The sequence below is a fragment of the Mercenaria mercenaria genome, chromosome 7, assembly GCF_021730395.1.
Source record: "Mercenaria mercenaria strain notata chromosome 7, MADL_Memer_1, whole genome shotgun sequence".
In the NCBI taxonomy this organism is placed as follows: domain Eukaryota; kingdom Metazoa; phylum Mollusca; class Bivalvia; order Venerida; family Veneridae; genus Mercenaria; species Mercenaria mercenaria.
Window position 1 is genome coordinate 10,391,540 of NC_069367.1, and position 19,693 is coordinate 10,411,232.

At 35.1% G+C, this 19,693-nt stretch overlaps 1 long non-coding RNA gene across 1 annotated transcript; it reads left to right on the plus strand.

The window, feature by feature from the left end:
- Window positions 1-14,349: 14,349 nt before the first annotated feature.
- LOC128558427 (uncharacterized) lies at window positions 14,350-18,666 on the plus strand. The gene is made up of 3 exons (XR_008371595.1): window positions 14,350-15,641; window positions 17,641-17,851; window positions 18,113-18,666. It is a non-coding gene; the product is annotated as an uncharacterized LOC128558427 (long non-coding RNA).
- Window positions 18,667-19,693: the final 1,027 nt, after the last annotated feature.

A 19,693-nucleotide genomic window follows, 5' to 3' on the forward strand; every position in this document is an offset into this window, starting at 1 on the left:
AAACATGCACCAAAAAATAAGATCAAGCAATCACTTAAGATATTAATAGTTAACTACCGATCCGTTGTAGATAAGAAATTAGAATTTGAAAATATGGTTAACTCTGTTAGGCCACAGATAATCATTGGCTAAAACCCAAGCACTATACAAATGAAATTTTCAATCCCGTCCTAGGTTACATTATTCTTAGGAGAGATCGGCAGAAACAAAATTGGGGAGGAGTATTCATTGCTGTCAAAAACTGCATTGTAGCCCAGGAAGCCATACATACAGACTGTGAAATGTCTGGGTCAAGATAGAAATACAAGGCTCTAAACCACTCCTTGTTGGCTCCTACTACAAGCTTAAAGAATTAGACCCCCATAGCCTGGAAGAGTTCAAGAAGTCACTTTCCATGGTTACTAAATCTAAGTCCAATGTTTGGGTGGGTGGAGATTTTAACATGCCAAAGTTAGACTGGTCAAACCTTGCTCCAACTCCTGACTGTAAAAATAAATCTCACTACCGTGAGTTTATTGAGATCCTTAATGACAATAATTTAACCCAAGTCGTTCAAGATCCTACCCGAGAGAATCATATCTTTGGCCTGTTCTTGACCAACAACCCTACCATCGTTAATAGAGCCAGTGTTACTCTCGGCATCAGCGACCATGAAGCTGTCCTGGTAGACACTCATACTTCTGCCCGTATTAAACCCCAAAGACCTAGGAAAATCCATCTCTGTGAAAAGGCTGACTGGAATGGACTTTAGTCTCACATTCAAGACCTTCATGTACATCTCACTAGGTCAAATAGATATGAGAATGACACTGTAGAAGAACCTCGGCAGTCCATTTCTAAGTCTATCGAGGAAGTTGTCAAAGCTTTCATCCCGTCAAAAATGTCATCTTCCAAAATTAAACTCCCCTGGATCAAGGTCAACCTTAAACGCTTATATAGGAAACGGGATAAAGCATACAAAAGATTCATAAACAACAACACCAAAACACACAAAGAACACTACCTTACACTCAAACACCTCTGCAGGAATGAAACAAAACAAGCATACCTTGAAGACATTCTCAACATAAACAACACTCCAACAGAATATGAACACCAACATCAACAGTATAAACCAAACACCAAAAACTGTACTCATTACTCAAACATGCAAAACAAGACTCCACTGGCATTGACTCACTCAAGAAAAATAACAAACTGCACACATCAAATCAAGACAAAGCCACTGCACTCAATGAACCATTTCAGTCTGTCTTCAATCCTAAAACCTCTGCCTCTCTTAAATCCCTGGCTGAAATGAAAGTACAGGAAAATACGTCTCTTCACAGATGACACTGCCATATATCTCTAACTGTTGCCTCACATTCGCTAGATAATACTACTCTATTTTACTACTATAGAAAAAAGGGATTTTATTCTTAGTGACCAGATGCTGTGTTTATACTCTGACAAGAGTAAGGTGAGTCAATTTTAGGTAGAAATGGTAACTTTGTGATAAAATGACACCTTCACAATCAATTGATAAATGCGTGCTGTGAACACTCTCCCGATACCGTCACCTATTTGCATTGTGGTGAATATTCTGAATTGTACGATTTATTTAGTTACATAAAAAGAAAACAATGTGCAAAATTTAAACTTTGCAAATGTTCAAATAATGGTTAAATCGGCCATAAATGAGCGCCGATGATGTGCTGTTTATTGAGAATACATGTACTGTGTGTTGACCTGTATCACATTTTACTGTACTGTGTAACGTTGACATTATCACTAAGTTTTATAGATGTACATTATCATTTCCTTTTAAAAGTACAAAACAGTTATATCTTTGGCTCTGTAGATAAGTCAAGTTTTTACATTAGAGAGTTTGAGATTTCAACCTTCGCCTTCCTCTTCAACGTCTCTTTCGAAGTTAACGTATGAAGTTGAAGTTCGATTAAAATTCCTTGAAAGTTTAAACTTTAGAATGAACCTTACTTCATTTAATCCGCCCTTTCAATTTATCCGTAATTATGATCGTTTTTTTTCGTGCATTATAAAAATAATAATCATATCAACGTATTTTATTGTTGATGGTGTTCTTGAAAGATGATGCAGTTAATATTTTTCACACAAAAACATGAAACACCAACTATTACAAATGCATTTGTCAAAATACTTTGAAATTAAGTTAAATGTATGCGATAAAGCAAACACAAAAGGCATGACCATAAAATATAAAGGACAGATTCATCCGTCATGCTGTGGACTAGTATTTCATAGTTTTTCTTAAAGTTTTTTTTTTCACTTTGAATTGGAACTTTGTACATCGAATTCCTTAAAAGACGCGTTTTACTTGTAGACACTCATAAACAATGTACCTGATGAAAATGTAACCTTTTAAAAGATATGTCGATAACATGAGCCAATATGCACAAGTTATGAATACATTTAACAAGCGAATTGAAACTCTCGTGATATCATACGTTTTGGCACCGTGACACTCTGCATGACACTGTGTAATGCCAAACTCTCAGACAACACAATATAATCGTGCACATTCACCATGTGTTTAGCGAAACAGTCAAGAAATGTTAGGTGGAGACGGAAATTGTCGCACAAATTAACATGTGGGCATATACATGTATTTGTTTGAATATCCTATTTTATAAGTAAAGCATGTGCAGATCCAGGAATTTCGGTTAGGGGGACACCAACTTTAAAGAGGGGGTCACACATTTCAGGGTGTGGGGGTTGGGGGGTCTCACCGAGTTTCAAGACCGATTTTCTTTGTAAAATGTAAGAACCAAGGGGGGGGGGGGGATTGACCCACAATGCCCCTCTGCCAGGCTCTGGGTCCGTGCATGTTAAGAATGGAGTTATCCCATACGGCTAACAGGAAACTTCCCGCATCATGATATCATAGATCTGAAATTGTCTGATACCTCAGAAGAATTTTCCGTCTTACTAATACCATTTTATGTTTATTATTAAAACGCAACTGTCGTATAAAGTGTCAAACAGAAACGGATTGTTTTAATCTGGAAGTGAAAATAAAATGTTCTACCAAATGATAATCGCGCGTAATTATTTATTTTTCAAGTAAAATGACTGTCCTGCCATGTGCCTCAATCCAGATTTCAGTCTTTGATGCCGAGTATGTGGACAGAGTAGATGAAAAAAAAAACTGAAGTTTTGACTTTCGTGATATCACAACTTCGGACGTTCAAAACTTCACTTCATACGACAAAAAGGCCCATCTAGTATAATCGATACCGCCTGGGGACACAATTATGCCGTAGAAGTTAAAGTTTTATCAAATCTCAATGCTTCTCAAAATCAGTTTATAACTTCATACTTCCAGGTTCAATTCAATGTATTTAGTTAAAATTATTAGCCATGCAAAACTTCATTATTCTAATACTTATTGATAGTGTTTCGCATCAATTTAATCTAATTATACATATGGATAATCGAATAACTTAACAAGCAGAAATCCTGAAACAAAGCTTTTTATTTCGCATAGTATAAAGAAAAGTCTTAGGCTTACTTGATATTACATGGAAATATCTGATATAAATACACGCATATCGGTGACGTGTTACCCAAAATATATATGAGACATGTTGAAGGGGAAGGCGAATGTTGAAATCTCAAACTCTCTATTAATATTTATAACGTTTACTTCGTTGTGTTGTATGTAATACGCTCTAAATCGTAGTTTACATTCACAATAGTGCCACAGTATGCAATAATTTTTGTTATGCATACCAGTTTTAAATGTATATGCTCTTATTATCAGATGTTGAGCATTGTTTCCGCAGTTGATATTACATGAATTATTTAAAAATAAAACAGTTAAAGATAACTTTTTAAATTTGGCATTGGTTTGTCACTAAAGTGTTACTCTCAATACCTTGCTGAAAGCCCGGCACTCTAATAAATACTATATTGTGATTTTTTTTCGTTGCTGATTCAACATGTTTATGTGTGTTTATAGAAATGTGTTTGAATCAACGGAAAAGTTTAAGGCCATTATGTATCATTTTGTTGAACATCAACCAAAAATTTAATGACGAAAATAGATTTAGTATGCTAACGACAAAAAACGCAAAAAAACTAAATTACAATATAACACAAGAAATATGCAGAGAACATAGCAAAAATACTGTAACACAGTTGATTCAAAAAATGTAAAATACATGTTTCAAAAAGAAACCAACTTACAAAAGGTACCCATTTCCAAAAGAAAACCCCTTCAAAAAATTTAAACCTTGAAGGTAGATTTGATTTTGGCAAATTGTGAGATTTGGTGTATGAAACAGAAACAGTGGAAAACCAAAGGTCGCCCAAAATAAATGAAAGTGATGCAAGCTCGGTGTGATTGAGCCTGTCCATGGACGGCAGTGGAAATGCATGCTACGTCCACGTCCTCTAGCCACGGGTTCAACAGAACTCAACATTAACACATGCTACCAGTACCAAAATGGAATTTAGAGACACCCCAGTTGTATTCATACGGTGGTTTACATGTAGCCTTCAATGATACACAGAGTGCAATTCCACGGAAAGTTAAAAGAGTACACACTGTTATACAGTCTTTGAAAAAAAAATGTGACAAAGTAGATGAATATATAGATTTTCATCAGTTTGTTTGCCAAGGAAAGTTTTCTCTAAATGACATTTTTTTCTGTTATTTCTTGACTACTTGGCTTATATGAGGTGTAGTGAAGAATGCAAGTTGTTTTGAAGAACCGACTTAAAACTCTTCCGAGGAACAAAAAGTATACAATTACTTGTATAACAAAGAACACATCTCTGACGCTAAATTTAGAGGAAAGAGAAAAGTCAGGCGGACAGACTTATTAACATTAAAAGAAGCAGCTAGTTACTGCATAAAGATGATGTGAGTAAGTAACTCTCACATAAAAGACAAGACATTGATAGTGAAGTATTGAAATAGGTTCTGTTGTGACAGACTTATTTTACTGAACATTACATGACAAGCAATATTTAAAAACCATATCTTATTTTGATACAGATTTAGTAGTCATGTTCATAAAAACATTTATTAAACAAACTTGAAACGTAAACAGAAGTTTATATAAATAACTAAGATCATAAATATTTTACATTCAACAATGTGAATACATGTACATGCATAAATTCGGAAGTTTCTTCAAGCCTGTTCTTGATAGTTTAGATAATTGTTATTGTTATTGCTCAAATTTGTTACCCTTCTTCCATTGACAAGAAATATACTTTGTAACCAACAGGGAAGTTGATAACATAAAAGTTATAACGAACTGTTTGCTTAGAAGTGAAAGATCTTGTAACTGAATTTTGCAAAATATGTTTTAAGCATAACACATGGGCACTGTTTCCTCCTACTTATAAAACAAATTTCTCAATGCAAAAGACGCCTACTTTGTTTCGTATGAAGCAGGTGGTGAGCTGATTACCTTTCAGAAACTTAACAGTACAATATATTTAAAGCAATTAAAATAACTTTGACTATATTATTCATAAATACATATACTTGTCAGCTTTCTGATATGTTGCACAAGAAATTGAATTTAGGTTTTTAGAAATGTTCAAGTGAAACTAGTATGTCTATGAAGTTCGAAAGTTCTAGGTGAAATGAGTTTAAGTTATTGAGGAGAAACCACTTTAAAAGTTAAAAGTCCTTGCGACATCGACCTTGGAACTGCTGACACAAGAATCAATAGGGGTCATCGATTTACCAAGGCTTATGTCTCTATAAAGTTTAAAGGGAACATAATTACATTCATTGTATTTTAATGTTTGTCCTTCTTATGAGGGGAAACCTTTTTCACGCCATCATATCCTGTGTTATATTATTATTAAACTTTACGGGTGTACATGTGGCTAGGCCTGTACTTGGCATCAGCTTGTCTTTATACAATTTCTCGGCGTGACTATTGGCATGCCGCTATAATTGTAAGTTATAATGGTAGTGTTCAAACTGGTGCTTATTATTTTCATGGTACTAAAGAACCTGCTGTGAAGTCTAATGCCATCTGCAAACAGAAAAAGACATTCCAATTTTCAATTACAATTAATTAGGTAAATGCCATAACATGACTTGTCTATTTAATGACCACCAGTACTAAAAATATGCACGATTTTCAATATCAATACACAGTACATGAAACTGCAATACACAGTACACCATCGAAGCTCATTTATGACTGATTTCTCCGTCATTTGAATATTTAGAAAGCTGAAATGTTGCATATTTTTGTTTGTGTGTAACTAAATAAATCGTACGATTCAGAAATTTTACCACAATGCATATAGGTGGCGGTATCAGGAGAAATGTGTTCACGGCATGCATTTTTCAAATGATAAAGTTGTCATTTTATCAAAACATTTAGCGTTTCTACTTAAGATTGACTCATTTTAATCTTGTCAGAGCATATACACAGTATTTAGTCATTAAAGGTAATGCTGTTTTCTTCTATAGTTGTAAAATACAATAGTAAATCGGGATTTTACTATCCTTGTTGACGAAATTAATTACGTTTTTGGAAAATACATTATAACTTAATGGCAATATCCGGTGTGCACATCATCACTACGAGTAAGAAATACTGAATTCGAAACCGAAACTGTTAGACATAGAAATTCCATTAATTTTTTAATAAAGTATTCAAAAGTTTCATTGCAACTGGCCATAATCAATCTGATTAAAATCATTTTCTATTAACGCTACGCATTGTATCTGAAAACAATCTACAGAGGATTATGTTCAGACGGCCTTTCCGCTAGCCAATTAGAGTCTTGCTTTCAAAATTTTGCAAGTGAAAGTAGAAGTAAAAAAAACCCGATATATTACCTGGGATTCAAGCTTTTGATATGTGATTATCACGGGTTTATAATTCTTATGGCTGCTCCCTCGTGTTTTTTTCTTTTGCGAAGAAATATACAAGTACATGTATAAATGTTGCTGCGGAACACAGCGAAAGAGAGAGCGTTGCTCAAAGAAATGCTACACAAGACTATAGTTAGAACCGATGGATGGTCCGTGTGAATTAAAACCCATGCATATCAAAATAGTTTGTTTAAATAAATCATTGGGAAATGTAGTAGAAATACAGTCAACTGTGTGGTAAAGACTACCCCGAATAAAGGCCACTATTGTAAAACCTGCTTATAAAGGCTACTGTTTTCTCTTCACGTTTCACCAAAGAATAGTGTGTATTTACCTGTGTTGAAAACTTGCTGTAATCAAGAACCATTTCTACATTTCCCAAGGGTGGTCTTTACAGACAGATTTGACTTTATTGCACATCAACTGAAAGGGAAGATAAACAGAATAATATGTTGTTTTACAGATTATTTTATACGAGGGCTGCTATAACGTACACTTTGCCGATAGCTTATATATATTCAAAGAAGCAGATATACAACGACATAACACTTTCCACTAATTCCACTGCATACATAGTATTGTTATACCGTCAAAAGTTTTGTCTCCTTGCAAACAGTCACTAATATCAACTTGGCGGACGGTTATCAAATTGTATCTTCTAGGACCATCCTTGCATAAATTGCAACAAAATATGCGGGTGGTGCTTGGCCATCTAGGACCATCCTGGCATCCATTGCATGCCAAAAATCCGGGTCCGAAATTTCGACCCAAAACTGCTATTTTTCCTGACCCCCCTCGTAGGAGAATTGTCGGATTTGGGAGGGTCCTATTACCGTCACTTTCACTGCCTATATCGAAAAGTTAATTGGTGCTTGGCCATCTAGGACCATCCTGGCATCCATTGCATGCCAAAAATCCGGGTCCGAAATTTCGACCCAAAACTGCTATTTTTCCTGACCCCCCTCGTAGGAGAATTGTCGGATTTGGGAGGGTCCTATTACCGTCACTTTCACTGCCTATATCGAAAAGTTAATTGGTGCTTGGCCATCTAGGACCATCCTGGCATCCATTGCATGCCAAAAATCCGGGTCCGAAATTTCGACCCAAAACTGCTATTTTTCCTGACCCCCCTCGTAGGAGAATTGTCGGATTTGGGAGGGTCCTATTACCGTCACTTTCACTGCCTATATCGAAAAGTTAATTGGTGCTTGGCCATCTAGGACCATCCTGGCATCCATTGCATGCCAAAAATCCGGGTCCGAAATTTCGACCCAAAACTGCTATTTTTCCTGACCCCCCTCGTAGGAGAATTGTCGGATTTGGGAGGGTCCTATTACCGTCACTTTCACTGCCTATATCGAAAAGTTAATTGGTGCTTGCCATCTAGACCATCCTGGCATCCCAAGAATGCCATTTGTAGAGAAATAAACGTAAACATATGTCAGAAACGATGTTTTACTTAGTTATGTAAAGTTTAAACACTCGCACGATGTTGCAAATGCATCAAAACGAAGACGTGTAACAGCTTTTAAAAAATGGTGAGTTTTTAAAGTCGCTGAACTGTCCAGAAGTGTGGCCCCTTCATGCAGTCCTTTTCCGGAATTCAATACATGTATCAGTAAATTGACAATGGTTTTGTAGAATTATATAAATGTTTCATACGCTGTTAAATTTTCATGTAAAACAATGCTTTCTTTCTGTGATTTGATGACGTTCGAACTTTTTTTTCCGAAACATGGACCTATACTTTAATTATCAAATAATCAAGGCCTTCGAGTGGTTTATCGTCTGATTTACCACGGTTCAGAGTTCAGATGCGTAGGAATTGAACCACGAGGGCGTTAGCCCGAGTGGTTAAATACTGAAGCATCTGAACGATGAACCGTGGTAAATTAGACGATAGATCACAAGAAGGCCTTGATTGTTTTCATTCTGACATGCTCATTGATATATTTTAATAAATATTATGCTGGGCTTCATTTACGCGAAGAGTAATGTATCGGACGTCATGCGGCAATTTGACGTCATAATTGACGTCATAATGCTCTCGTGCGTCAACCGTTGTTTATCGCAGAATATACAGAGCTTGATTTTCTTCTTTGTTCAACTGGAAATCAATTCGAGCTATGTTAGAATGTAATTTCACGTTTATCTGAACGTTGCATAACTTGTCAATTCTTCAAAAACAACTTCAAACGGTGACGTCGAGAAAACGTAAATTTGTTGACCTAGTATCAACGCATAACAGCTAATTACCTAAAAACGACACCGCAGAACTTTCTAAATTTTGACTGTTATTCAGAAAACATACTAATGTAAAACATATTCAGTTTTAATCAAAAAATACGAATGGATATTTTTTTAATGCTGAGCGAAGCTATTTTTGTGGAAATTTTAAGTAAAAAGAAAACATCAAATCATCATTAAATAAAAATCTATTATAGATAACTGTAAATGTGTAAATAAAAACTGGCGGCACTTTAGCTACCTACCCTATTTGTTAAGCATGTTACCAGAAACAAACTTTTTTAGCCTAACCTTAAGGGCCATATTTTCACATTCACGTCATTTTTTCAGCGTTACTGTAGTGATGCTTAAAAAGTTCTTATAGCCACAAAACGGCACGGTAAAACTTTCTGTTTTTACTACATATTTACAGGACGTATTAGTGTAAAACATATTCAATTTTGGTAAAAAAAAAATACGGATGGATTTTTCTTTAATGCTGAGCGAATCTATTTTTTTGTGTGGAAAATTTAAGTAAAAAGAAAACTCGTTTTTTGGCTCTCATTTTATTACGCGAAAACGTACAGCAATTCCGATTAAATAATCGTCTTGAGTTTTATGTCAGCTTTCATTTCTTACATAATTTATGGGTTTACGTTAAAAATATTGCCAGTACAATAATTTCAAGGCAGACTTTGTCCCCGTATATCTGACGTCAAAAGTGCGCGAAGAGGTCATGTTTGCGACGTCATGGAAACGCCACTGATGCATTAAACATACAAATATACACAGGTTTAAATGAGAAATATCTTCCAGTTTTTGTTGGTACCAGTCAATAACGTGGGCTCTGAAAAAATGTTATTGTGTGGGTCCTCCTTAAACCCAAAACAGAAAAAAAAAACAAAAAACAATGCCCAAACTCATGGAGTGAATTTTGCTCCTTACCTGTCTCGTATAACAGTATGTTTAAAATTGGAAGAACAAGTATTTGTTTTCCAAGATTTGTAAGAAATGGCATTATTTTAGTTAATGATTTCTTAGATGCAAATGGAAATTTCTTGTCCTTTAATGACTTTATTAATAAGCATAATATATACACAAATTTTCTACAATATCAAAATATTGTAGAATCTATTAGAAGTTTCCTTAATAGTCTGAGAATTCCTCATCATGTAAAAAAGAAGACAGTCCTGTACAACCTTTTTCAGTCAAAATTGTTAAAGGTGGATAATCAGATTTGTTCGAAACTTTAGCATCTGATCATTTACACTCATTTATGTTCACTTAACACTGAATACAAATTAGATTTTCACTGGAGGTATTTTTAAAATTTCATTTTCCTATCCTGGTTGCCCAACCAAGATAGAGTTTTTTTATCATAAGTATACATTTGATAAACATACTTTGCCTAAGGAAATGTATAAATATTAGACATATTGTAATATATTTGTAAAATATTTGCATTAAAAATTATGTATTTAGATGGAATTCATTAGAAACGCAAGTTTGAAAAATTATTATTACCTCCCTTTGCCTATCTTGGTTGCGCAACCAAGATAGATTGGAAATAAATGAATTCAGAAGCTACACACAGCTTTAAAACTTGCATTTTGGTTCAGATTGTTCAATAGTTGATATGTCTATCAAATGCAAATGTAAAACTAGACATTGTATCGAAATAAAAAGAAATACCCAGCTTTTTATATACTTTCATATTAAAGGGGAGTAATTACAAAATTTTATAAAAATAATAAAATATACATTTCAAATAGGAATCTAACTCTATGTAATCGATCTTTTTGTTCCTTAAATAATTCTCTACCAAAATATACAAAAAGTAAAAAATGTCATTAAATGTTGTTTAAATGTGATTGACTACCTTTAATAGTAAGAAGAAATGTTGTAGATTTATTTATGACTCACTGCTAAAATCTAGTAAGTTTCCATGTTCTAATAGAAAATGGTGTGAAGAATTAAACCTGAATGTTAACTATAATTGGTCATCTACATATAGACTCCCATTTATTGTCACTAAGATTTTAAAGTTGCAGTGGTTCCAGTACAGAATAAACCATAGAATACTAGAAACAAACTCTTTGTTAGAAAAAAAGGGCATTAAAAATAATAATTTGTGCAGTACCTTTTTTGGTAAATATACCCTTTAGAATATGGTGCAGTCTGATGGTTATTTGCATTGATCTCTATTCAGCCAGTACCTTTTTTGGTAAATATACCCTTTAGAATATGGTGCAATGTGATGGTTATTTGCATTGATCTCTGTTCAGCCAGTACCTTTTTTGGTAAATATACCCTTTAGAATATGGTTCAGTCTGATGGTTATTTGCATTGATCTCTATTCAGCCAGTACCTTTTTTGGTAAATACCTCTTAGAATATGTGCAGTCTGATGGTTATTTGCATTGATCTCTATTCAGCCAGTACCTTTTTTGGTAAATATACCCTTTAGAATATGGTGCAGTCTGATGGTTATTTGCCAGTACCTGTTTTGGTAAATACTTCTTAGAATACGGTGCAGTCTGATGGGTATTTGCATTGATCTCTATTCAGCCAGTACCTTTTTGGGTAAATACCTCTTAGAATACGGTGCAGTCTGATGGTTATTTGCATTGATCTCTATTCAGCCAGTTTTGTTTTTTTTGGTAAATACCTCTTAGAATATGGTGCAGTCTGATGGTTATCTGCATTGATCTCTATTCAGCCAGTACCTTTTTTGGTAAATATCCCTTAGAATATGGTGCAGTCTGATGGTTATTTGCATTGATCTCTATTCAGCCAGTACCTTTTTTTGGTAAATACCCTTTAGAATATGGCGCAGACTGATAGTTATTTGCATTGATCTCTATTCAGCCAATTACCTTTTTTGGTAAATACCCTTTAGAATATGGTACAATCTGATGGTTATTTACATTGATCTCTATTCAGCCAGTACCTATTTTTGGTAAATACCCGTTAGAATATGGTGGAGTCTTATGGTTATTTGCATTGATCTTTATTCAGCCAGTACCGTTTTTGGTAAATCCCCCTTCGAATACTTAATAATATGATACTCTGCCCAAGATTGGAGATTGACGGGTACATACAGGAATTTAGCTGTTTTTTATATAAAAAAATAAGAAGAGGTAGTATGTAAAGTTATGATATTTTAACAATTTTAAGTAGTTCCATATCAAACATTGTAAATGTAGTCTTTGCAAAAGCCATAGAGCTTGTATATTATTATATTTATTTGATTTGTGGAATAAAATATATGCCCATAAAAAAGAAATGTATTAATAGTTTCCCCCTGAAACATAAACTGGCACAACCAATACCCATCTGTTGTAAGCCAGCCAGTCCATTTGAATGTAGTAATTCACATCATAATCTATCAAGCATTAAATAAAATCTTAATATTTTATGTCTTTCTAGTGTTTCAAAAAGAATGTGTGGACTTGAATATATTCAAGACCATTTTTGCTAGATATTAGAAATTAGAGAAATATCATGTATTTTAAACTAAATTTCTAAAATAAAATGAGCTAGTTTTTCATACAAAGCAGACTAACCTTCAAATCATGCTAAATTTATCCAATGATACTTTTAAATGCGCCAGACAGACATATCCAGGCATATATGATTTGTGTGTGTTGAAGGGGGTGGGGAGAGGTTATTGTCACACCGACTCACTTATATGTCATATGAAGAGTTTTCAGCTTTTGAAGAACCAATGTGATCTTTCGTGCATTATTTCATAAAGGGTGGGCAACAGGGTAGAGCCATCGACCTTCCGTTAGCCAGCTAAATGGCGAGGTTCTAACCCGCATCGGTGAGGGGCAATGGGTTCAAGGCCAGTGACGTTTACCACTCGACCAAGAAGACCCCTGTCTAGATGAATAAAGCAGTTACATACTATTTATGATGAATCTCTTTTTCACCTTCCCCTCGCAATAATATTTCCTTTTTGATGACGAGTTTCTTATAACTGACATCCTGTATAGGCAAAAAAAAGAATATCTGAAGGGAGTGGGTTTTTCTAAGCACATTCCGGATAATTAAAGATTTCCGTCTGTGTTAAGTCAGATAAAGTATAAGCACTTCTTCGGTAATATGACTGTAATATCCTTGTAAGTTCAAGGAGAGACAACACGTCGTAAACACTTGTATACGGTAAACGCTCTACTTTGTTCAAATCTGTCTCCAAAAATTATGACACACAGAATTTATTGATCTAGGTGAAGCCAAACCTTTTATAACTACATACATATACACATAGAGTGGATGAAGTGACCCAGGGTATCACTGTCTTACCAGGGATCTTGAGTGCGAACCTCCGCTACTGCACTGAAAGGGACAAAGAGTCCCATGTATGGGTGTTTTACACCTGACACACTGCTTCTGGATTCGATTTGGAAGTGTCTTCTGAATCTTGCAGAAACTTCCCATTAACATTTCTTACACTCTTTTGGAGGAGTCATCCATATGGCGGCTGTAAATAAGGTTAGTAATATATATAAACATATACAAATGAGCCGTGCCATGGGAAAATCAACATGATAGTGGCTTTGCGACCAGCATGGATCCAGACCAGCCTGTACATCCGTGCTGGTGAGGATCTATGCTGTTCGCTAATGATTTCTCTAATTGCAATAGGCTTTGAAAGCGAACAGCATGGATCCTAACCAGACTGCGCGGATGCTGGTCGCAAACCCACTATGTTGGTTTTCTCATGACACGGCTCAAATATTGATTTTTTTGAAAATTGACTCTTGGTAATTAAACCATTAATATAAATACTTCTTGAACAAAGGTAACCTAAATGTTGTTGTTTTATTTTTTAATCGTTCTGGGCCTTTATTCAAAACTGCTCCTTAGACACCTTAATATATTAGCTTTTAACAATTGTGGTGTGTTTTTATATTTTCGTTTACAGATAAAAATATGAACTGTTAACCATTTTATAGTTCCATTTAAAGAACACCTTAATTTTAATAATTTAATGTCTTTTGAGAGTCGTTATACGTTGTTCGTTTACATAACATTTTATTTTTTTTATAAATTTGACTTTCTGAAACAAATCTAAACAAACATTAGATAAATGTGACCTTCATCAGACTATTCATAATGCAGCAGTATCAACCCGTCTGCTGATTTATTTACGAAATTTGAGCCGCGCCATGAGAAAACAAACATAGTGCGTGTGCGCCCAGCATAGATCTAAACCAGCCTGCGCATCCGCGCAGTCTGGTCAGGATCCATGTTGTTTGCTTTCGAAGTCTGTTGCAATTACAAAAACCTTTAGCGAACAGCATGGATCCTGACCAGACTGTGCGGATGCGCAGGCTGGTCTGGATCCATGCTGGTCGCAAAGGCACTATGTTGGTTTTCTAATGGCGCGGCTCATTTTGTCTTTCATATGTAATGCCTAGTTTTTCCTTAATACACAAACAATTTGCTACCTGTGTTGGAACCATACGCATGTTAATATGGGAAAGAATCGCATTCCAGTCGTGCTAAGTTAGAAAAAGACGAATAATAACTGTTGTTTTTTTGTTGTTGTTATTTTTCGTGCTGACAGGTAAATAGAATCAGTTAAGCAGTATGTACAACAACTCTAATTTTGTAGGTAATCATTTAGTACATCACAAGCTATGTTCAGCTCTAGCTCTTGACCAGCATAACGTTATACACAAAATCCATTCAATAGACTGGTAGATCAATGTCTTCAAAACCCGAAAGACCGGCTGGAGAAAAGTCAGTGGTTCCACTCAGGTACCTGCACGTGTCTGAAAACAAAATGCACCGGTGCGCTCATTACTTCTACTGGTAATAAGCAGCTGTAAAGTCGCTTTTTTACTAAAATTGGTTAGGTTTTACGGAAAATCCAACAAAAAAACAACAACAACAATATATATTAATAAACAGAATTTTGCGACTCAGTGAACCGTCACCTTAAATGTGCGTCTCAACCTTCTACACATATGGAATTGAGATTTTGCTCACCTTTTGTTAATTAATCAACGGGCCATTCATGCACATATAGCTTGCGGCTATGTTCATTCACAATTTGGTTCATTTAGCGCGGGGGTTTCTCTGGTCTACATGTATATGTCAATACTTGACAAATAGAAAAAAGGTTTGCACAGTTTTTTTTATCTTTGTTTATTTGTTCATTAAGGTTTCTTTTCATTTCATTTATTGTTCGTGTTGTCAATTTCTTACCTTTTTTTCTCTCTTTCTATTATATATGTATTTTTCTTTCTGTTTTGATGACTTTTCTCAAGTTTTCACAATTTTTAGAAGTAAAAAATAGAACACTTATAGAAATCGGATCGACTAGCCAGCGACGCTGAATAAAAAGGCAGAATTACAGAATCTCAGTTGCAGGTCAAAGAGAAGATCGATGTATGGTGGATGATACTGGCAAAAATATTGATGCATCCAATGGGATTTGTCTCAGTCAGTCGTCACTCCGAGGACCGCAGCTCTCCTATGGTTACTTCTACTGGTACAGCTGACAGACAATAGAACATCAGTTTCTTAAGGTAAAATATTTGTGCAAAACTTTGAGAGTCAGTCGGATGTAATTAGGAATATCAAACGATTTTCCTCTTTAGCTCGACTATACGAAGTATAAGGAGAGCTATCCTACTCGCCCCGGCGTCGGCGTCGGCGTCGGCGTCGGCGTCTTTCCGCGTCCCCACCTTGGTTAAAGTTTTGGTGCACTTTCTCTTTTTTCAGCTTATCTCTGTAATTACTTGATGGATTTGATTCAAACTTTAAATATTTATTCCTCATCATCATCCACATCATCTGACATAAGGTCATAACTCTGGCACCAATATTTCTTGAATTATCCCCCCTTTTCACTTAGATTTTCAGGTTAAAGTTTTGATGCACTTTCACGCTATCTCTGTTATTACTGAATGTATTTGATTCAAACTTAAAATAGTTGTTCAACACCATCACCGACATCATATGACACAAGGTGCATAACTCTGGCACCATTTTGTCATGAATTATTCGCCCTTTTTACTTAGAATTTCAGGTTAAAGTTTGCCTGCCCGCTTAGCTCAGTAGGTAAGAGCGTTGGTCTACGGATAGCGGGGTCGTGAGTTCGATCCTCGGGCGGGGCGTATGTTCTCCGTGACTATTTGATAAACGACATTGTGTCTGAAATCATTAGTCCTCCACCTCTGATTCATGTGGGGAAGTTGGCAGTTACTTGCGGAGAACAAGTTTGTACTGGTACAGAATCCAGGAACACTGGTTAGGTTAACTGCCCGCCGTTACATGACTGAAATACTGTTGAAAAACGGCGTTAAACCCAAAACAAAAAAATCAGGTTAAAGTTTTGGTGCACTTTCACTCTACCTCTGTTATTACTGAATGGATTTGATTCAAACTTAAAATAGTTGTTCAGCATCATCACCCACATCATATGACACAAGATGCATAACTCTGGCAAAATTTTTCATGATTTATTCCCCTTTTTACTTAGAATTTCAGGTTAAAGTTTTGGTGCACTTTCACTCTATCTCTGTTATTACTGAATGGATCTGATTCAAACTTAAACAATTGTTCAACATCATTACCCTTATCGTATGACACAAGGTGCATAACTCTGGGACCAATTTTTCATGAATTATTTCCCCTTTTTACTTAGAATTTTAGGTTAAAGTTTTGATGCACTTTCACTCTGTCTCTGTTATTACTGAATGGATTTGATTCAAACTTAAAATAGTTGTTCAACATCATCACCCACACCATATGACGCAAGGTGCATAACTCTGGCACCGATTTTTCATGAGTTATTCCCCCTTTTTACTTAGAACTTTAGGTTAAAGTTTTGAGGCACTTTCACTCTGTCTCTGTTATTACTGAATGATTTGATTCAAACTTAAAATAGTTGTTCAGCATCATCACCCACAATATATGACACAAGCTGCATAACTCTGGCACCAATATTTAATGAATTATGCCCCTTTTTGCTTAGGATATACTTATATAGTGTTTTGATACATTTTATCTTTACCTCTCTTTGACATAGACTCAGGCTATTGTGCAATATCTTCATCCACAATTAGAGCCATTAAACACTCCAGTGACAGCTCTAGTTTCCTCAGATTTGCCCAGTTTCACTATCCAGCATCGAAATAGTCGAGCGCGCTGTCTCCTGTGACAGCTCTTGTTTAGTAACGAATTACCAGATTGCTGCCTGATAGTCTGCTGAGGTCTACATTTTCCGATGCGTTGAACATGATCTCACACTTGAAAACATACCAAAAGAAGTGTAACGCGGCAATAATGATATATTTTGATATTGTTACACTGTTGACATTTGAGCCTTCTTCGGTGTTCTTTACAAAAAGTTATATGTTTATAAAGTACTACCAAATTCTTACTCCAACGTATGAATTACTTCTGCGAATTTCACTTCTATGAAAATGTGTGCCCCGAATTTTAAGAAGCAGTAAAATCATCTTAAACGGACAGCAGACGATAACGATATTTTAAACCTGCACATCGTTTTCTCATTTTCAGTTATGTTGAAAGACATGATGATTGTGCATAATGATGATGGTGGTGATGATGATAGCGATGAAGAAGATGATGATAGCGATGATAACGGTGATGATAGCGATAGTGATGACGATGATGATGACGACGACGGCCAATGGCTTGTCCTGGCTCACGTTTGACCATTAAACACAGATCGATGATGCTTTCCAGTAAACAAGAACGTCTAAAAAAGGTGAACTTTGTTTATTCATAAAAGAGCAAAAATAAGTGACATCTTCAAAAATGTATTAATATTTTCCATTATGATGCACCTCTGATCTGAAAACTTTTTAAACAAAGCATGGCGTTATTAATTTCCTTAATTTGTTCTGAGAATTTCATTTCTATGAAATATATGTGCACTGAATTTTAAAAAGCAGTAATAAAATCAATGATTATCGTAAACGGACATCAAAAGATATTTTAAACCTGCACATCGTTTTCTCATTTTCAGTCATGTGGAAAGACAAGATCATTGAGAATAATGATGATGATAATGGTGATGATGGTGATGATGATAGCGATTATGATGGTGAAGGTAGCGATGATTATGAAACTGATGATGGCCCATTGCTTGTCCTGGCTCACTTTTACCCATTTAGCACAGATCTACGATGTTAACGTCTAAAAGGTAAACTTTGTTTTTTCATAAAAGAGCAAAATTAGTGACATCTTCAAAAATACATTTTATATTTTCCATCGTGACTCACCTGAATGCTTAAATGGAGGTAATTGTGATCGCTTTCTTCCCTTTATAAGGTTTGTCCCGCGGATATATCAAAGTAGCAAAATTTCACTCTGTTAGGACATTAGATGCCGCACACGTGCAGCAATCATAAACATACCTTAAAACATATATACGCCTGTTCCAAGTACTCAGATATATTAGATATTTACAGAATTATACAGAAAATAGAGAGCGAAAGAGTCAAAATTAAAATATTTAACCGTTCGTGTACAGTATATGTTCCTCTACCTTAACATTCATCATAGAACTTGTACATTATGTCTTTAGCTACATGAAAATAATAATAAAATGTGTGTAAATACGTACACCGAATGCAACACTTTAAGTTTCTAAGTTGAAACTAATTTTAAGACCAGTCTACAAATACAGCCTTTTCATTGGTCAATCTCGAGATAAAGCTCAGAACGGACCAATCAGAGGCTTCAGATTGCAGACTGGTCTCACTCAGTTTGTAACATACATATATACAGAGTTTTTCCTCTGGGCACTTTAAAAGTGACGTTATTTGTGCGGCGGTATTGCATGTAGCTGAAAATTGTATGACAAAATGCACTTAAATGTTCTAAAGCAACACTCGGTCTCTTTCCAGTATCTTTTAAAGTGCTACATGTACCTTTTTATTTTAAACTGAATTAGCAAGGTATACTGTTCATAAAAATCAAGCCAAAGCGTTTAAGAAGTCACGAAATGACATACTTTCATATTATTCAATACCTTAATCACTTTAGAAAAAAAAAACTCGCAAAATACGCATTAATAAAGAATATGGATCATCTAAAATTCTGAAGTGTTCCATGATAAGTTTCTCTTATATGAATGAAAGAAATTGAAAATTGTCACACATGATCCTTGTTTCTCAGAATCATGCCTATACTGAACCCTTCTAATTAATCCATTAGCTTAAAGTCTAGAATATTGTATATTTAGCTTTCAACATCATTACTGTCACCGTTGGTTAAAATTTTCATAAATTCAAATGTCTCTGTACTACCAAAGCTATTGACTTGAAACTTTGAAATGTTATTTTACTATCAAAGTCTTCATCAGCAGAAACAATCCCCATAACTCTAATTTGAATTTTGACAGAGTTGTGCCTCTTTTTAACTTAGAATGTTTTGGTTTAAGTTTTTGTTAAAGTCAAATATCTTTGTTACTAACAAAGTTATTGACTTGAAACTTGAAATAGTTATTTTACTATCATAATTTACACCAGTAAAAACAATCCCCACAACTCTGGTTGAATTTTGACAGAGCTATGCGACTTGATTTATTAATCCCCCGCCGTGG